Genomic DNA, 26,941 nt, shown 5'->3' on the forward strand with positions numbered 1-26,941 from the left:
AATCCTCCTTGCCTTTTCTATCCCTCTGGCTCTCAGACACTGCCTCTGCTTTCAACTGCAGAGAAACAAAATAGCAAGTATTGGGCTTAACTCTTCGCTCCTGCTTTTGCTTATAGACAGATCAACAGAACACGTATTCCTCCCTCCTGCCTCCCGTCCTTATCTTCTTGCCTAATCCAAATGTTTTCTTCTATGCTCTTGATCCTTTTTCTGTCCTTTATTCAATCAATCATCTTTCCTACTTAATTTTCAGCCACTTATTTTTCATGTCTGCTTCTCCTGAACACACAAACATAGCTTTTTCAATATTTAGGAGGAAACCCCCTTCTTTCATCATACATCTTCATCTAACTTCTGCTTCTTCTTAGCCAGGCTCTTTGATAAAGCAAGCGCTGGCTTGCTCCTTCTTTCACTTCCTGTTTGTTCCTCAGTTCCTACGTAAAGGGTTTGCCCTCCACCCCATTACCATTTCTCTCTCTCAGAAAATCCATAGCCTCCTGGCTGCCAATCATAATGATCAAAATTTAGGCTTCGCCTCACCTGATTTCTCTGTGGCATCTGATATTGTTGAATACTTTCTGGAAAGTCTCTCTCTCTCCCTCTCCTTCCAGGAGGTGGCTCTCCCTTGGTTCTATTTCTACCACTTTGTCCCTTCCCCCTCTACCTTCTTCATTTCTTCCTCCTCTGTTTTGTCAGAGGCTGCCGTTCTCTGGGCTTCTATTAGATTGGTGCAGAAGTAATTGTGATTTTTTGCCGTTAAGGTAATGGGTTTTACCACATTACCTAAAAGATAAGGTAATAACAAAAACCGCAATTACTTTTACACCAACCGAATAGCTCCGCTCCCTCCTCTTCTCATCTTCACGGCCTCCCTTGATGAACTCACTCACTCTGGTGCCTTTAACCACCCTCTGTTTTCTTATGACTCCCAAAAGGCTGGGCTCCTGGCCCACTGAACTGGAGTCACAGGGTGGGTTCAGCGTGGATCAGCCACACCACCTGCCAACAGAGTGAACTTTGGAAACTCAGTGAAACCTCGTAAGTCTCAGTTTCCTCTCCTGTCTAGTGGGACTAATATTGATGGGCTTTGGGGGAAGATGAAAATAGTACAGAGAAAGCACACTCCTGGCACATACAGATGACTCAATAAACAGCAGGGATGCTGCCGCTGCTGCCAACAGAGGTGCTATTTAAAGGTAACTGCCACTCCAGCCCTGCTGGGTATTCGTAAGATCTCAACCACACATGCTGCGTCCCATCAGCTGGGAGTATTTGCTGTAAAGATGTTTGGGCCCACTGGCTCTTCTTTCTATCCATAATCACAACATTTTAAACTGTTGCTTATTCTCTAGTTCCTCTCATGTCTAAGCCACTTCCCAGTTCTATCTTTGCTCCCTGACTTAAAAAATCTTCTGGTCTATCTGATGTGGTCTTTCAGAGGACTGCAAATAGTTAAAGAAGTCCATTTTTAAACAGTCTCTTGGATCTATGTGAGGCCTGGTTCATACTAGCATTCTGAATGTGGTTTGGGCAGTATTTGTTACCTCCGTTAATATCCAAGGAACAGTGTTTGGGGGACAATATCCAATAGATTAAAGGCCAGACCCTGTCGCGTGTCATGGCTTGGTCCTTGCCTACTTTTCTAACCCTATCCATTCTCCTGGAAGTGCTCATTCCTCACCAAATGAAACCACTGGCAGTTTCCAGGAGGCACCAAGCTGCTCGAGTTCTCTGTGTGAACGGCCTTTCTCACTTCTAGCTTCCTCTATCCAGCTGCCCTAACTACCTCTCCTTCAGCCCATTGCCAAGTTAACTACTTCCACTCTCTCACTCGCAGCTCTGATCAATCTTTTCTACAAATGCTTGCTTCTCAACTACCACCCTAAACTTCACTTTCAATCATATCTTTGTCCCCAGAGCCCAGTCAGGCAGCATCTCTCGATTGGCTAAATAAGTGAACAATGCTGGAGAAATGCTTCATCAGAATTCCACTAGGGGTCACTTTCTGTACATTCCAGGAAGAACTAGCACAGGCACTTAGCAAATCAACGCTCTGAAAAATTCAGCTTTGTTTAATTTTTAAAGTAATTTGTTGTTTATTTAATGGAAACTGAAATTCTCCATGTTGTACAAGCCTCGAAGCACTGTATGATTGCAAGGTCTTTCTGGTTTTATGGATAATGTCAATATTCATGTTGGTGTAAAAAACTGAAATTGAACATGGCATTTAATTTTGCATATTAATAATTCAGATCACTGAATTTATATGAAAGGTACTTTTCTATTTTTAGCTTAATAGCCTTAGATAAGGTTAATATTTAATTAGTTCATTTCAAACATGGTTCTAAATTATCCCAAATATCTGTTCTAAACTTTTATTTCTTCTCTACTTATTCTCATTTAATTTCAGTTGCAAAATTAATGATGTATTCTTACTGATCATCTTGATCTGCCTTATATCACAGAGATTTTAATAAGGGGAGCTGAAGAGAGGGAAAGTGATTTTACTGGTAATTAATAGCCACTAAAATGCAATACAAAGACATTTAGCACAGACATAATGCTCTGATATTTTGGTTACTTCCTTAAATGCAAGATTCTTCTTGACTGGCCTCCAAAGGAGCCAAGGTATTAAGTTTCTGTTTTTAAGGAAAAACATTGTTCTTAGCAACATTGAACATAGTAAATGGTTAAACACTAAGCTATATTTCCTGTCAAACTTTTAAGACACACAGAGATATCAACAAATGATGAACTACCATGAGATAAGTATATGGACAGAACATGCAACAGGTGCCGTTGGAGCACAGGGAGGAATTACATAAGGATGGTTTCCTGGCAGAATGGGCTGCAAGGGATATTTCCTATAAACTTTGGGCAAACATAACAGAAGCCTCCGTTTCTAATGACTGTGTATAGGCATGGGCCATTTCTCCAGAGTATGTCAGGGAAACTCCATCTACATTAAGTGAACCCAGGGTGTGTGAGCATACTGCATAGAGATTCTGGTATTAGAGATACTCTTACTACTTTGGCACAACCTCAACATTCACTGAACTGGAGGAGGGCCTTCCTTCTTAACCTTGGTTTTATTTTATTTTATTATTTTTCCTGAGATGGAGTTTCACTCTGTCACCCAGGCTGGAATGCAGTGGCTTGATCTCCACTCACTGCAACCTCCGCCTCCTAAGTTCAAGCGATTCTCCTGCCTCAGCCTCTCAAGTAGCTGGGATTACAGGCGCCTACCACCACACCCAGATAAGTTTTGTATTTTTAGCAGAGATGGGGTTTCACCATGTTGGCCAGGCTGGTCTCGAACTCCTGACCTCAGGTGATCTGCCCACCTTGGCCTCCCAGAGTGCTGGGATTACAGGTGTGAGCCACCACGCTCAGCCTTTACCTTGGTTTTCTGCCCATATCTGTGCCAATTCCGGAAAGAATTCTTGGAACAATCATGGTCTGCATGAGTTGTACGATGAATCCTTAAAGCATGGATTTTCTCACATAGTTGGAAGCCATTTCTGTGTCCGCTCTCTGGAATGCTCCACCTGCCCACAATGCACCAAACTCTTCCTCTTTTCTGGACATTAACAGAAGGGTGACTACAGGTTTGGACTCTAGCCTTTCCTCCAAGAAAACTTTCTTTGACCTCTCAGTTCAGGTTAAAGCTCTGTTTTAGGTGCTCTTTTAGCTCTAGACACTTCCCCTTTGTAGCATTTATCACTGTTGGACTTTGCATTGCGTTTCTGGTTATCATTGAATATCTTTGCCCCAGACTCAGCTAAAAGCTCCAAGAGAGCTCCAGGTGTGTCTCTGCTCACCTGTACCTAGCAGAGTGTCAGGCATGAAATAGCATTCAATAAAGATTTCTCGAGTAAATAAATGCAGATATGATATGAATGTCCTAAAGGATGAATAAATAATTATTTGAGCTGCCACACCAATGGGTTGTTATGGCAAAAGAAAGAACAAACGTATGCCAGCCTTTCTTCCCAATGAGACTTATGGAGAAGGTGAGCAGAGGTCCTCTGACTTTGAGTTTTGCTTTGAGAAAAAACTCTATCTTCAGTTTCTATTAAATCTTTTTCTTTCTTTCTTTCTTTTTTGAAATGGAGTTTCGCTCTTATTGCCCAGGCTAGAGTGCAATGACATGATCTCAGCTCACGGCAACCTCTGCCTCCTGGGTTCAAGCGATTCTCCTGCCTCAGCCTCCTGAGTAGCTGGGATTACATTTGCGCATCACCAGACCCAGCTAATTTTTTGTGTATTTTTAGTAAAGGAAGGGTTTCACCATGTTGGCCAGGCTGGTCTTGAACTCCTGACCTCAGATGATCCACCTGCCTTGGCCTCCCAAAGTGCTGGGATTACAGGCATGAGCCACTGTGCTCAGCCAGTTTCTATTAAATCTTTCAAGGCAGAGCTCTAGGGTCTAGAGTCTAGGGTTTTTTGTTTGTTTTTTTAGACAGAGTCTCCCTCCTATTGCAAAGGCTGGAGTGCAGTGGCATGATTTTGGCTCACTGCAGCCTTGACCTCCCAGACTCAGGTGATCCTCCCACCTCAGCCTCCCAAGTAGCTGGGATTACAGGTGCATGCCACCATGCCTGGCTAATTTTCTGTATTTTCAGTAGAGACGGCGTTTTTCCATGTTGCCCAGCCTAGTCTCGAACTCCTGAGCTCAAGTGATTCACCTGCCTTGGACTCCCAAGGTTCTGGGATTACAGGTGTGAGTCACTGTGCCTGGCCCAGGGTTCTGTATTTAGGAAAGTTTTGGAATGGTAAAAGAAGGTCCTGGATTATACTGGATTGATGGGATTGAGCAAAGGGTAGCCAAAATGTTCTGCATAAGAAAGAAACAGCAATGTTAACTATTTTCCTTTGCAGCCCAAGAAACTTGTGATTTGGAATTCTAGATGCAGGGAAGAGAATAGATGTGAAAATGGACTCCGTGGGAAGGAATGGGCCTCTAGAATATATCACCAAGTGAGAGATCTAATGCTATTACTCATTTTCCTTCTTCTACTACTACTGGCATCATTTACTACATCAACAGGTATTCTGTGTTCAAATACACTATTTATGTGATCCTCAGAGGAAACCCAGGAAGCAAATTTAGGATTATCACCATTTTACAGAAGAGGAAACCAAGACTAATCAGTCAAGTAACTCACTCAAGAAGGCACATCCAGTCAGGGGCTACTCATATGCTATCTTGCATTGAGGAAGGAAAAGGCATTTTAATGGTAGTGTTCCCTGATGGTAATTTAAATAGTTTCTTGTTTTGAGCTTCTTTGACCCATTATCCCCAAGTCTTTGATAAAGCCTTAGGTACCACCAGATGGAGCAGGTTTACATTATCAGTGCTTTGGGAAAGAGGGCGAGCTGTGCCTTAGCTTAGGGTCAAGAGAAAGGACAGTAGCAGACAAGAAGCAAGACAGCTGCGGGGATGGAGAATTGAGCACAGTAGGAGGTGATGAGCACTAAAGACAAAGCTTCCCCCTCTCCCTGTACCCTGATAAACATTGTAGAGATACTGGACTTTCTGCAATTATATGAGAGGGAGGACTGAGTTATTTTATTTGGATCTTACCAGATAGGTCAATCCCCGAAGGCCCAAGGATTTGGGAACACCTATTTCTCCTGCTGTCTCAGAGGTAGATGCATGCCCATTGGTGCTTGACTGCCGGTCCTAATCTGGTCTCTCTTTGGTCTCAGCTGAAAAGGCTCTACACCTATACCCACCAGATACAGTTCTTCCTTGTCCCCATTTTGCTGCCTTCCTGACAGTGTCCGAGCTTACCTGAACTTGATTTTTCTAATATTCCTCCATGTTACTGAGCCTTTCTTTGTGCCACCCTGACCAGGGAGGTTCACCTCGTGCCCAGAAAAATGGGCATTTTCTCAGATAACCTTTTACATTTTTAGATCATGTCAAAAGCCTATAATGTTCTGGGCAAAAAGGAAGTTGGTTTCTCACAATTATAGGTTCAGCCTATTACACAGATATAATAGGGTCCCTGTTTAATGGGAGAAGAAACTGAGGCTTTCAGAGGTTGGCTGCCTTGCCCAGTTCACACCACTGGTAAATGGCAGACACGTAATGACAAAATAAAATCATTAACCCATTCCTTTAGATTTGTTTTAAATTTAAATTTGTTTAAAATCAGTATTTTTTGGGTATACTTTTATAAATTTTTTCTTGGGAAATAAACATACATACAGAGGCTGCATTAAGCATGAAGGTACAGCTTAAACTATCACACACAAAAACCCACCCATGTAACTACCATTCAGATCCCTAAATAACGTGTTGTTAACATCTGAGAAGTCCCACAAGTCCCTTTCTAATCAAAATCTCCAGATTCACCCCAAAGGAAAACATTACCTGACTCTTATTATAACCAATTTCTTTTTTAAAAAAGAAAAAACTCAATTTTTAGCAGCTTTATTGAGATGCAATTCATACACTAGACAATTCACTAAAGTTTACAATTCAATGCTTTCTAGTATAAATATTAAGTTCTTTTAAAAAGAGCTTAAATAATATTCATCTGTGCTAGGTGTTGTGGCTACGAGGGTGAGCAAGACAGAGAGTCCCTGTCTTCTCTACACTACAATAATGGCATTACATAATCAAGAGAGCAATTTAAATGAAATGTTATGAGAACTTTGATAGAAAAACTATGTTATAGGAGCATTTATCTGTTATTACATATGAAGAGCTCAGAGTAGTGCCTGGCTTGCAGTGGGCACTATAATTTTTATCATCATCATTCTTATTAAGAGTAGTTTCTCTACAGAATGTAAAACTTTTCCTCTCGAAGGATTAGGGAAGGGTCCTTAGAGAAATTTGTACCTGTAAAAGACCCAAAGGCAAGAAAGAACCCAACATATGAGATAAACCACACCAGGTCAGTAGAGCTGGAGCTTAGCATGATGCGAAAGAGGGCAGTGGCCAGAGAGAAGAAAAACTCAGGAGTTAGGCACAAGCCAGCTCAGAAAGGACCTTTTCATAATGTTTTCTGCTACAGGCCATCAGAAACCATTGATGGGATTAATTTTTAGGATGACTCTTGGCTGCACTATGAAGAATGGGTCAGAAAAGCACAAGAAGGGAATCAGCAAGACCTTTTAGGAGGCTGTTCGGAAAGCAGCCATGGCAGCCTAAACTGGGATAGTCCAGGAGATGGAGGGAAGCGGGCAGAACAAGCATATTTTTCAGACGTAGAATTTGTAGAAGTATAAATCCTGTAAAGGAATCGAAGGGGCAGGTGGGGAAAAGAGAGGTAGGAATTGAGGTTGCCTCTAAGTTTCTAGCCTGAGCAATCAGGTGGAGGAGAGTATGATTCAAGGGGCTAATGAACTCTGTTGGAGGGACTGGTGCCACACATAGGTCATGAGGTTTCTTCATGACTCCAGCAGTTGACATGGATCATGCCTTTCTCTGGTCTCAATTAGTATGTCATTTATATTTCTGTCATAATACATAGTAGGGCCGTGGACTCCTGGAGCTGCATGGAATCTCAAAGATTAGCAACAACTTCACTTCATAGGATCTTCAAGAGTCATGAAATTCTCCAGCCTTCTGTGGTCCCCCTAAACAAAATATCTCAGGAACATACGGTGTGTAATTGCAGGAAATACAATCATGTCCCAGCTATTTTTGAGTATTGCAAGGAGGATGTTTTCACAGCCAGTTGTCACCTATAAACCACCAGCACTCCTGTTAGTTACTTAACCCTCTGCCCGTTACCTCCTTGCCTCTCCATGACTTTGGGAATACCTTCATAACTTCGGGAGCTCTCTCTGGGCTATTTCACTCTTCCCAAAAGCTACCTCTCCAAGATAAATTCTGCTGCATTTTTCCAATAGTATTTTTTTCTTCCTGACATCTATCCTTTATTTTGATGAGAGGCTAGAAATCCCAAAAACTTAAGTGACTTCAACGTTGCATAGCTTGTTTGTGAAAGATTTTAGACCAGAATGTTTTTTCCTGGGACTTCTGACTTCTAGTCCAGTATATGTTCTGTACAAGTCTCTCTCGTCTTCTAGCCTGGGAGCTTCTTGAGGACATGGAATGTTTGCTAGCTCATCACATAACCCGGAATATGGACTATGCCCCATGAATGTTTGCTGGATGGGCATGCTTTATCCGTATTCCTTCAACATTATTTTAAACCCAAGCTGTTGGGCTTTTCCCTCCAGCGCCAGTGACCAAACATGACCAGCAGAGGACAGCAGAGGTGCAAAAGCACTGGCTCTGGAGGGGCTAGATGAAGTGTTGGAACCAAGCCAAAGAAGGAAACATCAAAAATAGAGACATAGAATACAAAACATAGGGTGCTAGATTTAGCAAATAAAAATACAGGATGCTCTTGGACACACTTATATTAAAAATTATTCATTGTTATTTGAAATTCAAATCATCTGAGTGTCTTATATTTTACCTGCAACTCTGACAAGTACTACTGCACCTGAACCTGATACTCAAGAAGTGGCAATGGTGCTTATCAGAAACATATTGGAAGGAAATTGATAGGGAAGGTGCATGGCAAGCTTACAAAAATCAAATGTGAGTGCTCATCACACAGGAAACTGGCTGACTTAAGTTCAGCCAATATCAAAGGCTGCCCTGGGGAAAAAGACTTTGCAGGGGAACCTGGAGTGATCAGGGTGACATCTCCTCCTCTCTTATTTCCTATATGAGATGTGGTCCTTCATGCAAACAATGCAACAGATGAAAGCAGATGAAAGAGACTGGGCAAAATCTCAACACATGATCATAGATTGAGTAATAATTGTTTAACTCCACACCCTGACTATTATAACTTCAGTTATAACTTGGATCAATCTTCCTTTTTTTAAAACAAAACAAAACAAAACAACAACAACAAAAAAAAAACAGGATCCCACTCTGTCCCCCAGGTTGGAGTGCAGTGGTGCAACCAACTGGGACTATAGGCGCATGCTACTATGCCTGGCTTATTTTTTAAATTTATTTTTGTTGAGATAGGTTTCCCTATGCTGCCCAGCATGGTCCTGTACTCTTAACTTCAAGTGATCCTCCCTTCTCAACCTCCCAAAAAGCTGGGATCATAGACATGAGCCACTGTGCCCAACTCATCTTCCTTTCCTTGATCTTGGGGTCTTTTAACTTATGTAACAATTCTATTCCATTCCAGAATCTACCATTTCCACATAATTTTCAATAACATTTTCTCTCCCTTAAGGTTCTTGTTAATAGACCTCCTGCAATTCCACTTCTTAAATGGACTTTAATTAATTGGAGGCCTCCATTCTTAATCCAATGGATAAACATGAACATTGAATAATGTGAGACATAAATTTATTTCAATGCCCATTTACTGAGTACCTACTGTGTCAAAGAAAGGCTTCACCATTAAGTAACTCATAATCTGGTTAATAAATTATTAGAAACCAGAGGGAAGATCCTCTGTCTTAGAAGCACATTAATCCAGGTTGCCAGAAAACAACTGGTCCCTTCATAAATCATGGGAATTCCTATGAATTCCTTCGGAAGTCACCTCAGGGTGAGAAAAGTCATGAGTGTGTTGCAGTTGGTCTATGAAATTGGGAAAGTTACCTCTGGGGCATTTTAAAAATTCCTTCCTCTTTCAGAGCACACTCCGCTGCTTCCTTTTTGGATGCAAACTGAGCTGACTCAGTCTAGCCTCAGTCACGTGCTGTGTATAGAAGCCACAGAAACACAAACAGAAGCCAGGCATGGTGGATTTCACCTGTAATCCCAGCACTTGGGAGGCCAAGGTGGATGGATCACTTGAGGTCAGGAGTTCAAGACCATCCTGGGCAACATGGTGAAAAATATATATAAAAAATTACAAAAAATTAGCTGGGCAGGGCCATGCACACCTGTAGTCCCTGCTAGTTGGGAGGCTGACATAGAGGAGCCTGGAAAGTCAAGGCTGCAGTGAGCTGTAATCATGCCACTGCAGTCCTGCACTCCAGCCTGGGCAACAGGATGAGACCTTGTCAGAAAAAAAAAAAAAAGAAGAAGAAAGAAAGAAAGAAAGAAAAAAGAAACACACAGACCCACTTGCAGCAGCATGGCTGCAGGAAGAATGAATGGTCATAACTGGTGAGGAGGGCAGGTTTCTAAGAATCCTAAAGTGTTAACACTTGAAAGACCTTAGTTTACCAATCACCTGGTCCAACCTCCTCATTTATGGATGTGGTGTATGAGCCCAGAATTGAAAGGACTTGCGTAAAGTCTCACACTAAGCTTGTGGTAGGACTGGGATGTGAATCCGAGACTTTTTAATATATGTCTCAGATTAGGTTCTGAAGGACTAAATATAACCCTCTGTGACATTTGGCTAGTGTATTAGTCAATTTTCATACCGCTATGAAGAAGTATCTGAGACTGGGTGATTTATAAAGAAAAAGAGGTTTAATGGACTCACAGTTCCAAATAGCTGGGAAGGCCTCACAATCATGGTGGAAGATGAAGAAGGAGCAAAGGCATGTCTTACATGGCAGCAGGCAAGAGAGCATGTGCAGAGGAACTGCCCTTTATAAAACCATCAGATCTCATGAGACTTATTCACTATCATGAGAACAGCATGGGAAAAACTCACCCCCATTATTCAGTTACTTCCCACGGGGTTCCTCCCATGACACATGGGGATTATGGAAGCTACAATTCAAGATGAGTTTTGGGTGGGGACACAGACAAACCATATCAGCTAGTGACCATTTTCTCCTGGAAAACTCTTTAGGTCCTTGACTTCTATGACCTTTTCCCCTCCAGCTGTACCCTGCTCCTCCTGAATGTTCCTTCTGTCTTCTTTGCTAGTGTCTTCCCCTATTCTACCCTTAAAAAGGAATGTTCCTTAAAGTTCACACTCTTTCTCACTCTCCCTGCACAATCTCATCAATTATTATTGTTTTAATTACCATAAAAACTACATCTTTGACTTCAAAATCTTTGTCTTTAGTTCTGATCATTTTTCTAAGATCTATATATTCAACTGTTATCTAGGTGTCTCTTTCCAGATGTTCCACAGCCACTTTAAGCTGTCTGCACCTGAGCTATGATCTTGCCCATCTTTCCTCCAAACTAGTTTCCCTTCTTGTATTTTATGTCTTAGTAGTGACATCATGATCCATTCAAATTACCTTGATCCTATCCCCATTATCCAGTTGCCCATCAAACCCTCTCAACTCTGTCCTTCAACATTCCTTGAACCCATCACCTCCTCACCATGCCACAACCTCTGCTTTAGTTTAGGCCTGTAGTCATAGATTCATGGAAAACAAGTAAGACAGGACATGTGTCATTAACAGGGAGCAGTTATGACTAGGACCAATTAAAAGACAATAGACCTTATTTAAAGGGAGCACAGAGTACTTAGTTTAAATAGACTCTCTCCTGAGAGAATAAAGGCCAAGTATTGCCAGATATTTTAAATTTAAAAGAATCCTATGTTTTTAATGTGAAATCTTCTGATTTGTAAATGGGGTAAGTAGTTCAAATTTTTAAATAACTTATATACAGAACAGGAAACAAACATACCCTGTCTCTACCTCCAACACACATACATAATGAGTGTGGGCTAGGTTCTGTCCTGGGCTGCCAGTTTGCAGTTTCTGTGTAGGTTCTCATTTTCTCTTGCATGGACTATTGCAAGTGTTTCCTAAGTAGTCTTCCTCACTCCACTCTATTGCCAGAGTAATCATCCTACAGACGTAATGACATAATGATGTTGATCATTATAATCATGGTTTGAGAATTCACTATGTGTCAGTTACCATGACATATTTATCTCATTTAATCCTTCAAAGAGCCCCTTTAGGTACTATCATGATCGCCATTTTGCAGGGTAGGAAATTGGTTAAGCCCCGCTGATATTCCAACTCCAGAGCCTATGCTCTTAATGACTGTTTTCGACTCTGTTCCTTTCCTATGACCTCCCATTTTCTAATCCAGTGGTTTTTAATCTTTTGTAGAGCCTCTATCCCCTAATAAATACTGCAGACCTCAGAAAAATCCATACCTAATTCTTGTAAATTTTATATGCAGTATCTGGGGGAATCATAAACCCACATGAAGCTCTTCTATGGTCTCAAAAGTCCATGGATCCTGAGTTTAAAATCCACTGGTCTATAGTACAAAGTTAATACCCCTTAATATGACATTTGAGAGCCTCCATAATCCAGGTGCTACCTGACTCTCCAACTTCCTCTTCCCAACTACTTGTAGCTGCTAAAATCATACTTGCTTCTTCTTTCTCTGTATCTGCTATTCCCTCTATTTGGAAAGCTCTTTCCTCTACCTTGTCAGCTGACTCAGTTTCTACAGATTCAGCTAATAGAAAGCATTGTGTATCTGTAACCTAATCTAGTGCCTCTAACACTTCCTTGCACTTGTTGTTTACAAGGCTGTTCCCCCATTAGACTATGAGCTCCTTCTTGAGGGCAAAGACCATGCTTTGTCCATCTGTAGCTCTACATCTAGCACAGTGCCTGAGACATAGCAGGTGATCAACAAATACTCAAATGAATAAAAGTGGACTGATGAGGTCATAGGAAGCAAGCTAGATGCCAAGGTCAGAAAGGCTAAATGAGTATAGACATAGGGCATGATAATATGGGAAGTTTTAACCAGTGAGCTTTCTGTGCTTTCCAATTCATTGACTTTCTTCACCTAGTCAGTGCCCTGAGAACTACTCCCCTTCAACAGACCAGGCAGCTGATGTTAAATATCAAATTCTTAGCTTTTGTTTGAAAAAAAAAAAAAATCAGTGCAGAAAGATATGAGAAAGCGTGCTGACCAAGCTCCCCCACCACTCTGCAGTGCCCCTTACACAATGTTCCAACACTAGAAAATTGTCTTTTTAGTGGGAGAGAGGGGTGGAAGACAAGAAGGAAAGGAAGCAAGTGAGTTAGGCATTGGCGGGACTTCCTAGAAGGAAGGCAGGGCTCACCCCCATGATCTTAGCTCCAAGACAGGGTGGGAGGGTGGCCCTCAGCAAAGTCTGAGGATTTGAGAAGGGAGGACTTGTAGCCTGCTTTCTGTCTGGGATGCTGGAAGGCAACAGCCTCAGGAGAGTTCTCTGTAGCACTGTAGTGCAAGAGAACTCAGGCTGTGGATGGCTGGATGACTTGCCAATGGCAAGATGCCTTGAGGTGGTCCTATCACTTTTCCTGCAACCTTGAGAATGTGCAAATTTCCCTGAGTCCCCAAGAAAAGACACAATGTTTGCTCGAAACAAGGACATGGGCCCTGAAATTGGCATGCTGTTGTGACATGGAAGCACCAAAGTGAAAAATGGTGTGGACCCTGCAGCCCTGGACCAGATAGGGCCATGGAGCCTTCAGTGGGTAACAGAGGAGAGGCAACCATGCTCAGGGTTAGATAAGACTTGTACACCTCAGCAAATGCTGGCACAGGGAAAAGGACAATTGCAGACATTTCCTACAGGGCCATGAATCCCTAGAACATGGATGCTACCCCAGAATGAATGAGCAGAAATAAGAAAATCCTGATAGATATTAAACCTGACATGGAAAAAAAAAAAAACAAACAAAAAAAACACTTTAAACTTACTGAGTTATTTGAATTGTCTAGATTTGTTCTTTTAATCAGGAAGAATAGGAGCTTGATACAAAACTCAAGTTCAGCCTTACAAAGTAAAGAAAATCATATTTTTGCACACTGAGTGTGTGCAAGCCTATAAAATATTACCTTTACAACAGAAACAGTTTTGGCTAGAGCTGAAGAATGGGGGTGAGGGGTAAAGGATGGAGACAGCAGGGATAAGGAAGGAAGATTAGATGATTATCTTCAATATAAGCTGAAGAGAAATGTTTCCTTGAATTTCCGACAGAGTTGATTCCTATAGTAGGTGAGCACCAAGGTACAAAAATTTGTAGATACAACCAGAGTTTAGTGTATAATAAAGGCAAATAGAAGAGTAGCCTGACTCTCATTTATCAGGTAGGGTTCTTCTCAGCAACCACTGGTGAGAAGACAAAAAAAAAGGTCTGATATATTATTAAAATATGTTAAAATCATTATTTAAACTAAATAATTAATTGTAATTACTGAATTATGTGCACATATTAATGAAGAAAACAATAAAAATTATTTTTTGAAAAAGTTAATTATTTCCTACTTTATTCTATTCTATTCTCATATCATCTTGGTGACTGATGTTGACAGCTTAGTGTGTATCCAGTTATACTTCTTCCATGGTCTTAAAAGAGTTATGCAGACTTTTGTTTTGCCATTTTTTTCCAAAAAGTTAATAATACTTTACACATTACTCTGCAATGTGCCATTTTACTTAATTAGACGGCACTGACATCCTTAAGCTTCTAACTTAATTCCTTTTAATCACTATATAATGTGTTTAAATATGATTTGTCATAATAAATGCAATAGTTTTTCTATTGATGAGCAATCAGATTGTTTCTAGTTAGTTTTGGCCTATGAGAAATGGTATAATGAATATTCTTGCACAGTGGTGCTCTCATTTCTGTAGGAGAGATTCTCCAACATGGAAGTGCTACATTAAAGGATGTGTTGATAGATTTTAAAAGACATTATACAATTGGCTGGGCGCGGTGGCTCACGCCTGTAATCCCAGCACTTTGGGAGGCCGAGGTGGGCGGATCACAAGGTCAGGAAATCGAGACTATCCTTGGCTAACACGGTGAAAACCCGTCTCTACTATAAAAAATTAGCTGGGCGTGGTGGCACGTGCCTGTAGTCCCAGCTACTTGGGAGGCCGTGGCAGGAGAATCACTTGAACCTGAGAGGCAGAGGTTGCAGTGAGCCGAGATCGCATCACTGCACTCCAGCCTGGCCAACAGCGAGAGTCTGTCTCAAAAAAAAAAAAAAAAAAAAAAAAAGACATTCTACAATTAATTTCAAAAGTTTCTAGTAATTCACATTGCCACAAAGGGCCTTTGGTCTGTGGACAAAGTAAGCCCCATTGAGAAGATGATAATCTTTTATCTTAAGCAAAGATACAAAGATGGTGAGGGAGTTAGCCAGACACTTCCTTGTGAAAACTATTCTAGACAAAGAGAATAGACAGTACAAAAGGACTCTCTGGCAGAAGCACACCTGATGTGTTCAAGGAACAACAAGGGGGCTGAGCCAGTGTAGCTGAAGCAAAATGAGCAAAGGGAGAGCAGGAAGTGAAGAAGGCCAGAGAGACTGATGGAAGGGCAGAGCATGTAGGGCCTAACAGGGTTTGCTTTCAGCACGAGTGTGATATGGAGCTCTTGCAGGGTTTTGGGCAAAGGAGTTAATATAATCTGACCTGTTTCAAAAGAATCATTATAGCAGCTCCAATGGAAAAAAAAAATGTTGTAGGAAGCAAAATTGGAAGCAGGAGATCAGTTAGGAGATTATTGGAATAAGCCAGCACAGAGAGGGAGGCAACTGAGACCAGGGTGGGAGCAGCGGAGGTGGTGAGAAGTGGTTGGATTCTGGGTATGTTTCGAAGGTAGAGCCAATGGGATTTGGTGATGGATTGTGCATGGGATGCAGGAAACAGAGAAGAGTCAAGATTAACTCCAAAGAGTTTGGCTGGAGCAACCAAAGGATGAAGTTATCATTAACTGAGATGGGAAAGACTGTAGGTAGAACAGATATGGGGAGGGACAATGGTCAAGAATTTCTGTTTGGCCATGTCAGGTTTTAAAAGAGATCTAACTGGTGATGGTAAGCAGGCAGTTGGAAGTACAAGTCTGTAGTTTAAAAGTGATGTATAAGGCCGGGTGCAGGGGCTCACGCCTGTAATCCCAGCACTTTGGGAGGCCAAGGCAGGTGGATCATTTGACATCAGAAGTTCAGGACCAGCCTGGACAACACAGTGGAACCCTGTCTCTACTAAAAATACAAAAATTATCTGGGCACAGTGGCACATGCCTGTAATCCCAGCTACTTGGGAGGCTGAGGCAGGCGAATCGCTTGAATCCTTGAGGCAGAGGTTGGGGTGAGCTGGGATGGTGCCATTGCACTCCAGCCTGAGTGACAAAGTGAGACTCTGTCTAAAAATAAATAAATAAAAAGAGGAAGGAAAAAAGTGATGTTTGGACAGTGATACAGATTTAAGAACCATAGCATATAGGTGATACTCAAGGCCATAAGGATGAATGGAGTCTGGACAGAGAAGAGAAGACCAAGGACCAAGTGGTCATAGAAAGTAAGGAAGGCCAAGGAGGCTACTCAGATAGAGAAGCCACGAGGGAGGGAGACAACCAAAAGATCGGGGCATGCCAGAAACCAAGAGATGAAAATGTGTTCAGGCAGAAGGACAGATCAGGGACATCAAATAATGCTGACAGGTCAATAAGAGAACAACTGAGAACTAACTGTGGTAGGCTGAGTAATGTCCTCCCACCCCCACAAGGATATCCACATCCTAATACCCAGAACCTGTGACTATATTGTCTTACACGGCAAGAAGAACTTTGGAGATGTGGTTAATGTTAAGGATCTGGAGATGGGGAGATTATCCTGGATTGTCCATATGGGCCGGATGTAATCACAAAGGTCCTTATAAGAGGGAGGCAAAAGATTCAGAGCCGAAGTCAGAGAAGGCAATGTGACCGTGGACACAGAGGTCTGAGGGATGTGGCAAGGAATGATTGTCCCCTGGAGCCTCCAGAAGGAAAGCAGCCCTGCTGCCCCATTTTAAACTTCTGATCCTAAGAACTGTGTGATAATAAATTTGTGTTGTTTTAAACCACTGGGTTTGGGGTAATTTGTTATAGCAGCAATAGGAAACTAATGTATTAACCATTGCATTTAGCCATGTGGAAGTCACTGGTGACCTTGCACCAGAGGAATTTCAGGGATGTGTTGGGTTGGAAACCTCACTGAAGTGGGCTAACAAAGACCAGGAGAAAAAGTCTATCCTAAACACGTGCAGGACCTTTTCTAGAATTAGAAGAGGGGCCTGCTTCAGCCTGGCCAATTGCAAAAGGTGGTGCTACTGGATAGACCAATTTCCAAATGTTTCTTCTCCAACTATGACAAAGTCCTATGTCAAGCTTTCTGCCCAGCAAGCAGAGAATGGAGTAGATATTAGTCTCCATCTGTTCCCTCCTTCTCTACCAAATACCTCTGTGCAGAGTACAACCAGAACTCAAGTTGAGTCAGTGCTGAAGGAGAGGAGAGCAGATGATATGTACAGATAGCCCTTTCAAGTGGTTTTGCTACAGGAGCAAAGAAATGAGAAGGTAGCTGATGGGGAGGGGAGGACAAAGAAAAATTTTTTTCTATTTCTTTTTTTGAAATAGAGTCTTGCTTTGTCACTCAGGCTGGAGAGCAGTGGCACGATCTCAGCTCACTGCAACCTCCACTCCTGAGTTCAAGTGATTCTCCAGCCTTAGCCTCCCAAGTAGCTGGGACTACAGATGTGCACCACCATGCCTGACTAATTTTTGTGTATTTTTGTATTTATTCATTTATTTATATTGATTGATTTTTTTGAGATGGAGTCTCACCCTATCACCCAGGCTGGAGTGCAGTGGTGCAATCTCAGTTCACTGCAACCTCTCTCTCCTGGGTTCAAGCGACTCTCCTGCCTCAGCCTCCAGAGTAGCTGGGACTACAGGCCCATGCCATCACGCCTGGCTAATTTTTTGTATTTTTGGTAGAGATAGGGTTTCATCATGTTGGCCAGGCTGGTTTCGAACTCCTGACCTCAGGTGATCGACCTGCCTCGGCCTCTCAAAGTGCTGGGATTACAGGCATGAGCCACTGCACCTGGCCTAATTTTTGTGTTTTTAGTAGAGATGGGGTTTCACCATGTTGATCAGCTGGTCTTGAACTCCTGACCTCAAGTGATCCGCCTGTCTCGGCCTCCCAAAGAAAGGATTTTTTGAGATGGTGAAGGCAACTGTATTTTTGTGTGCTGATGGAAATAATTCAAAAAAAAGAAAAGTAAATGATATAAGAGAGAAGGGAGAATTGCTGAAGTGATGTCCTTGAGTAGATGAGAGGGGACTGGGTCTAGACCATATCTAATTGAGGACTACAACAGAGGTTATGTTTGATAAAATCAATAAGAAGGAACATGGTGCAATGTAAGATAGTAACATATTAATAATATTAATAATACATTTACACTATGAGGTGGATTGATACAAAAAGAAAGAATGTAGAAGTTGTGCAGCCAATCAGGAGAAAGTCATAATAAGTTAGGGGAGAAAGGTATAGAGTCGGGTGTTGGTATGACTCTTACACTGGAGTAAGCAGGGTTCTTAACCTGGCCTCAGGGGACTCGATTCTTTGCAGTGCTTTCCTCAAATCTTCTAAGACTTCCTGTGGTACTTGGGACCAGCTGAGACTGGCAGCACCATCTGGATGGGGTGTTGCAAACTTGGATTGGAACCCCGTGTGGGCCCCCATCCCTGTTCTTCCGTTTTGGATGCTCTCTAACCCTCTGTCCCATGGATGAGGTCAACCAGATACCCTGAGGAGTTCCATGACTCCTACCTATACTGTCATTCTGGTATTCTCTGGCCAGGCCCAGGTTTTGGGAGGGTGACCTGGCAAGCCAGTCACTCTCACCAGGTAACACAGTATGTATGTATGTATGTATGTTTGTATTTATTTATTTATTTTAAAGCTTCTGTGCAATTGAGCTACTGAAATGATATCGACAGATAGATTTGCAGTGGCTTAAGCTGTTTATATGACCGAGTACCTGCAAAATATCTCCAGGGATGGCCCTGAATGTGACATGGTAATGAAGGGGCACTCAAAGAGAGATATGAGATATTTCTTTTTCTTTTCTTTTCTTTTCTTTTTTGAGACAGAGCCTTGCTCTGTCACCTGGGTTGTAGTGCCATGGTGTGATCTCCACTCACTGCAACCTCTGCCTCCTGGGTTTAAGCAATTCTTCTGCCTCAGCCTCCTGAGTAGCTGGGATTACAGGCACCTGCCACCATCCATGCCTGCCTGATGTTTGTATGTTTTGTATTTTTAGTAGAGATGGGATTTTACCATGTTGGCAAGTCTGGTCTCGAACTCTTGACCTCAAGTGATCCACCCGCCTTTGCCTCCCAAAGTGCTGGGATTACAGGCGTGAGCAAGCGTGCCCGGCCCTCAAATAGATATTTCAGATAAAACAGGAAAAATAAACACAATTCAGGGAGCAGTGCTTAAATCAGAAATGCTTAAATCCTGTGCTTACTGCCATACTTCAACAATGATATCATTTAGCAAAGAGATCATAGGTGGAGCTTTTTGAAGAGTTGCATAAAAGTAGTTTCTCTCAAAATAAAAACTTACGGCCAAATATTATGGGAAAGATGTCAGCCAACAATAATCTCTCCAAAACAGAGCCACCCAGGAAAGAGGTAAAGAACATTTATTTATCCTGTATGTAGCATATATTAGTCTGTTCTCATGCCATGAATAAAGACATACCTGAGACCAGGTAATTTAAAAGGAAAGAGGTTTAACGGACTCACAGTTCCACGTTGCTAGCGAGGCCTTACAATCATGGCAGAAGACAAAGGAAGAGCAAAGGATGTCTTACGTGGCGGCAGACAAGAAAGCTTGTGTAGGGGAACTCCGCTTTACAAAATCATCAGATCCCACGAGACTTATTCACTATCACGAGAGTGGTGCGGAAAAGACCCACCTCCATGATTTAGTTGCCTCCCACCCGGTTCCTCCCAATATATGCGGGAATTACAGGTGCTACAATTCAAGATGAGATTTGGGTGGGGACACAGTCAAACCATATCAATGTACTATTTATCTTAGACCCCCGTGTACAGAGTTCGTACAGGTTTATCCAGCAGAGGTGTAAAAAACAAATAACCTTCTTGCAATTCGAGTTATTTGTCACTTAGAGATGACAAGAGGTTGTGGTATCATTGCAACTGTTGTGGATTTACCCTAAGGTCCCAGAGAAGTGTTTATCTGTTTTACAAACCTCAAACAAAAGAGAGGCAACAAATCAAGGAGACTGATACTATGCTACAGTGTATGCCTCCTCACAGCTCCAGGTTGGTTCCTGGGTGCATGTAGAGATATTTAGAACACAGAGCTATGCCTGAACATGTAGCAGCAAAGAGCATGGTCACTGGAACCTGACTTCTTAGGTTCAAATCATGGTTCAGCCACTCCTAACTTTAAGCAAGTTATCTAACATCTCAGTAGAAGTTTTCTCATAAGTAAGATAGATGCTTTAATGTTAACTACTTCATGAGGCGTTTGTGAAGAGTAAATGAGTTAATTGAAGGAGAGGACTTTGTGATGTGTGGAAAGCGCAATGTAAACACTCAGTCTTAACCATTATAATTTTTGTTTATAATTAAGGGGGGAAGTTAAATATATAAAATTGTTCTGCTTTCTGAGTGTGAAAGCATTGTCTTTGTACTCTCCAAATTCTCTGTGTTTTCTTTAGAAAAAAAACAAAAACAAAAACAGAAACAAAAACAGAGTCTTGCTCTGTCACCTAGGCTGGAGTGCAGTGGCACCTTCTCTGCTAACTGCAACCTCAGCCTCCCAGGTTCAAATGATTCTCCTGCCTCAGCCACCTGAGCAGCTGGGATTACAGGTGCCTGCCATCATGCCCGGCTAATTTTTTGTAATTTTGTTAGAGACGGGGTTTCACCATGCTGGCCAGGCTGGTCTCGAACTCCTAACCTCAGGTGATCCGCCCGCCTCGGCCTCCCAAATTGCTGGGATTACAGGCATGAGCCACCATGCTCGGCCTATGTTTTCTTTCATCAAAAATAAAATTTCAGAGATTTTGTATTCTTTAATGAATTCTGCATTGTGTAAAATGAGTTATTACTGCATTATGACTTTGTTTTTTAAAGGAGAATTTTCCAACTCTTTTGAAACTCCCCTGCATCTGCTTTCCATATCTTCATCACATTATCTTTCCACATTCTCCTTCCTGTCTCTCTTTCAGTCATTCTTTCCCTTTTTGCTCATCATTATTCCAATCTGGTTCTTCATATCTCACTTTTCTCCAATGCCGGAGGATATTCTCCCTTCTTGGCCAGAAGTGGATGTTGTATATGAAATCTTGTCAAAAGTGGAGGAAATTTTCAGCCATTTAAAATAAATCCAGGAAAACAGACCTGCTGATCTGAATGTAGTTTATCTTTTGCAGCAAGAGTGATTCTGTGGAATGCTCAAATATATTTCTATTCCAGAAAGTCAGTCTTCATCTATTGATGATTATAGATTGCACAAGCATAGCGCTTTTCACATGTTCCCTGATTTGCATTCCTTCTATTCAATAATTCATTCTATAGCCAATACAACACAATATCTCATTGTCAATTTTTAATATCTCTGCCTTGGTTTCAATCCATCATTCTATCTGAAATTGGCAAAACCTCACTACAGTCATGCTCTGTGTTAGTTCATTTTCTGCTGCTTGTAACAGAATACTTAAAACTGGAGAATTTATAAAGAAAAGGAATTTGTTTATAACTTAGAGTTATGGAGGCTGGAAAGTCTGAGGTGGAGAGACCACATCTAGTGAAATCCTTCTTGCTAGTGGAGCAACAGCGGGCATCACACGGTGAGGGGACTGAACATGTTAGTTCAGATCTCTCCTCCTCTTCTTATAAAGCTACCAGTCCTGGATGTGAGGGTGATCTGTCTGTGCCATCTGTCACCCCATTGGTTGCCCGAGTTAATTCGGCTGATCTGGCTGGCTAGGCAGGTGTCCCCTTCCTCCCTCACCACTCCATGTGTGTCCCTCCCAAAGCTGTGCCTCGATGGAAGAGGATTACCATCCCCGAGAGAGGAGGACTGGTCTTCGGTCAAGGGTATACGGGTAGCTGCGCTCCCCTGCTGGAACCTCCAAACAAGCTCTCAAGGTCCACCAGTCCCACTCCCATGACAACCCATTCATCCATTGACCCATTAATCCATGAATGGATTAATCTGTTCATCAGGGAAGATACCTCATGACCCAATTACCTCTTCAATGATATGAAATGAATATACCTCATGACCCTCCTCACCTCTCAATGCTGCCACATTGGGGATTAAGTTTCAACAAGAATTTTTTTTTTTTATCCTTGAGATAGAGTCTCGCTCTGTCACCCACGCTAGAGTGCAGTGGTGCCATCTCAGCTAACTGCAACCTCCGCCTTCTGGGGTTCAAGCAGTTCTCGTGCTTCAGCCTCTCCATAGCTGGGATTATAGGTGTGTGCCACCATACCTGGCTAACTTTTTGTATTTTTAGTAGAGATGGGGTTTCATCATGTTGGGCAGGCTGATTTGGAACTCCTGACCTCAAGTGATCTGCCCGTCTCAGCCTCTCAAAGTGCTGGGATTACTAGCGTGAGCCACACCACCTCACCGTCGACATGAATTTTGCAGAAAAGGAGACAAATATTCAAACCATAGCACTCTCTATTCCCTTTCTCTCTTTGATCTTTGCTTCTAGTCCTCATCATCACTTGATATTACTTTTACTTGCTCCCTGGCTCCTTCTTAGGATGGATCCTTGCTCCTTCTTAGGATGTACAAAGACTTCGTCTGTTTTGTTTACTGTTATTCTCCAGTACCCAGAATAGTAACTATCCTAAAATATGTATTGACTGAATAAATGAATTGTAGTCATCTACTTCTTAGTAATACTTTGCAAGTGTTTGCTTTTTAAAAAGTTATGCTTATCATATAGGATGAAAGAGTTTTCATAACATGCCTAACAAAGACCAACATGATCAACTAGAAATTGATCCCCAGTTCCATCTCTCTGTGGTAGCAGAGTTGATGCATTTTTGTCTTAGCGCTCACTTCAACCATGGCATGTTTGTACGAAAGGAGCTTCCAGAAAATGTATTTAGGAAGGCAGTTCTTTTTCTTTTTCTTTTCTTTTCTTTGCTTTCTTTCTTTCATTTATTTTTTGAGTTAGGGTCTCACTATGTCACCCAGGCTGGAGTGCAATGGCACAATCATAGGTCACTGAAGCCTTGAACTTCTGGCCTCAAGCGATCCTGCTGCCTCAGCCTCCAAAGTAGCTGGGACTATAGGTTTGCACCACCGTGCCCAGCTTATTATTAATTGTGTGTGTGTGTGTGTGTGTGTGTGTGTGGTGATGGGGTCTCGCTTTGTTGCTCAGGCTGGTCTCAAACTCCTGGCCTCAAGCAATCCACCTTGGCCTCCCACAGCTCTGGAATTTCTAGTGTGAGCCACCATGCTCATTGGGAGGCATTAATTTTATTTTTATTTTTATTTTTTGAGATGGAGTGTCACTCTGTCGCCCAGACTGAAATGCAGTGGCACGATCTCAGTTCACTGCAACCTCTACCTCCAAGCGATTCTCCTGCCATAGCCTCCCTAGTAGCTGGGATTACAGGCATGAACCACTGCACCTGGCCAAGGTAGTAATTTTTAATGAACATACTTTCCTACAACTTACAAACTCATATGCTCAAACAGAAATATAAAGACATGCATTTAGCCCTACAAATGTTTTAGCATGGATAAAAACACGAATAATAATGTAGAGTAAATTGAATTGTAATTGAGGTGATTGGGGTCATTACTTTGTAACATTTAAAGGCAAAGGCTTAACACAGTGTCAATTAATTATATCAACATTTCTACTGAAACACACATATGTCCAAGAAGAAGGCATGAATGCCCTATGGAATCTTGAAGTATTGCCCAATCAACCTGTCCCCTCAAAGGTGGACTTACATTTAAGTTTTATTCTTTACCTTATTCATGTCAATTTTTCATTTTACATAATATATCCTTACTTGTTTTAATATAAAAACAGTGTAGTGGCTGGGTGCTGTGGCTCACACCTGTAATCCCAGCACACTGGGAGGCCAAGGTGGGTGGATCACCTGAGGTCAAGAGTTCTTCAAGACCAGCCTGGCCAACATGGGGAAACCCCATCTCTACTAAAATAAAATAAAATAAAATAATTAGCCGGGTGGGGTGGCGGGCACCTGCAATCCCAGCTATTCAGGAGGCTTGGGCCAGAGAATTGCTTGAACCTGGGAGATGGAGGTTGCAGTGAGCCGAGATTGCACCATTGCACTCCAGTCTGGGTGACAAGAGTGAAACTCTGTCTCATAAAAAACCAACAATGTGTTGAGTAATATAATACGAGTCAACTGGACACCAGAATGCGTTTATCTTGAGTCTTTTGTTCCTTCTGGTATATCACCACTTACTGCTAGGAATCTGTATTCCTGGTAAGAGAATTATGGAACAGTTATTCACCACATATAACAATGTTTTGGTCAATGATGGACTGCATTAATAGTGGTGGTCTCATAAGATTATAACAACATATTTTTACATAGCTTTCTCATATCTGGATACACAAATACCATTGACCTACAGTTGCCTACAGGATTCAGTACAGTAACATGCGGTACAGGTTTATAGCCCAGGAATGATAGGCTATACCATATGACCTAGGTATGCAGTAGGTTATAGAGCTAGGTTTGTACACTGTATGGTGTTTGCACAATGATGAAATCACCTAAGGATACATTTCTGAGAATGTACCCCTATCGTTAAGTGACATATGACTGTATTGTTTTGTTTTGTTGAGACAGGTTCTCATTCTGGCACCTAGGCTGGAGTGCAGTCGTGTGATCTTGGCTTACTGCAATCTCTGCCTCCTGGGCTCAAGCAATCCTTTGACTTCCCACCTCTCACCTCCCAGTAACTGGGACCATAGGTGTGCACCACCATGCCTGGCTAATTTTTGTAGAGACAGGTTTTGCTATGTTGCCCAGGCTGGTCTCGAACTCCTGGGCTCAAGCAATCCTTCCTCTTCAGCCTCCCGAAGTGCTGGGATTATAGATATGAGCCACCACACCCAGCCACACATGACTCTGTAGTATCAGCTTTTTGTGGCTAGGGCTTTCTGCCTCCTTACATCCCTTTGAGTACTGTACAATGCTATCACAGTGTGTTAGCATTCAAAGTTCCTCTGAATCAATGCAGTTATCCAGTCCCTAGTTTCATTAACTTTCAATATACATATCTTCTCAATTAAATTATAGAAACTTTTTGGCAAGGGCCATTACTATTTCCTATGTCTTTCAACTGTATCCACCAAACGTAACTGTTACGTGATCACTATTGTGTCAGGAAGGATAGGCTAGGTTCTGATGACATAAGAAACAATTCTGATGACATAAAAAATAACCTCAGTGCATTAATACAACAAAGATTTATTCTCATTTGTTTGAAATCTACTGTGGTTCACATAACTCTCCAGGGCAGTTGTTCGTTATATAATGACTCACTGTTGAACCTCACAAAGCAGGAAATAATCAGGGGTGGAGAATTGGGCACCCTCAGTTAAATGCTTCCATCCTGAAGTGACATGTTACTCTCATTTCATTGGCCAAAGCAAGTCAGATGATCATGATGAATTTCAAATAGATGGGGAAGTACAATCCTACTGTGTGTCTAGAAAGAGGGGGAATTCAGTATCAGTGGATACTAGCACTACATGCTGTTTGTATGTAGGTCTGTTGACTGAAGGAAATCTAACATATCTTTATTATAATTTCTACTCCGTATATAATTGTGTCTCTATGGTACTGTATTATTGACTCATTTGTTGTCTTAACTCTAACATACCACTTCGGATCCCACTTTTACAAACAAAACAGACAAAATACTAGTTTAAACATTTACCAGGATAAATTAATATGTAGCACTTTCAATGTAACTGTGAAACTGTCATTATCACTACTGCACCTTAATTACATCCTTTGCCTCATCACAGTAATTAAACAGATTACTAAATCTTTTTCCCTCCCCATTCCCCCAGTACAATGTTTAGGTTTTACTAATGATCACTTCACAGTGTGTTACTTGCCTTAATGCCAGTCAGGCACATTAAAACAAATGTATTTCGGACATGACTAGAAAACATGTGGAACACAGGAGAAAAATCTTCCAAATGAGAAGCATTATGTATGAGATACTGAAAGGTATTGCTTCATGATTCAGATTAATTGATTCATTTAATAACCATTTCCTAGGATAACTTTCAAGGGGACATTGCAATGAAAGTTTAGTTTATGGGAGATGAATAGTCATGTTTTCAGAAGAGAATGGTTAAGCTTCTGTTTAAAACCTCTAGTGGCATCTTGCTGATCTTGCCATGGCCTCCTGAAACACTGCAAGTTCTGGCTGCCACCCACTTCCTACCAGCCTCCTCTCACATCCATTCCTTATACCTTCAACTTCACTGACTGGCCAGCAGCAATCCCGGAATCTCTCTAATTTTTTTTCCCAACTTTTTTCTCCATGACATTGACTTTTTGGAATATCCGGGTCAGTTGTCTTGTAGAATGTCCCATATTCTAGATCAGGTGTGGGCAAACTACAGCCTGTTTTTGTACAGCTATAGAGCTAAGAATAGTCTTTACATATTTGAAGGGTTATAGAAAAAGAAGAGGAAGAAGAGAAGGAAGGAGGACATGGAGGAGTATTATGTGATGGAGACTATATATAGCGTGCAAAGCCTGAAATATTTACTATCTGTCCCTTTGCAAAATAAAGTTTTCTCACCTCTGTTCTAGATCTTTCTGTTTCCTTATGGTGTCATTTAGTTGGTACCTCACTTCCTTGGATTTGGGGCAAATTGGAAATTAGGTCTACAACTGTGCTGTCTAATATGGTAGTCACTAGACACATGGATTTCGAGCCCTTGAAATGTGACTAGTTCAAATCGAAGTGTGTGGTAAGGGTAAAATACAGACTAGATTTTAAAGACTTAGGATAAAAAAAAGAATGTAGAATATTTTGTTAATAATTTTTATATTGATTACCATGTTGAAATAATATTTTCGATATGTTAAATAAAATGTATCATTAAAATGTCACCTGTTTCTTTTTTCAATGTGGCCTTTAGAAACTTTTAAATTATATATGTGGTTCATATGATATCTCTATTGAACAGTACTGGTC

Source organism: Mandrillus leucophaeus, unplaced genomic scaffold (genome assembly GCF_000951045.1).
Source record: "Mandrillus leucophaeus isolate KB7577 unplaced genomic scaffold, Mleu.le_1.0 Scaffold169, whole genome shotgun sequence".
Lineage (NCBI taxonomy): Eukaryota > Metazoa > Chordata > Mammalia > Primates > Cercopithecidae > Mandrillus > Mandrillus leucophaeus.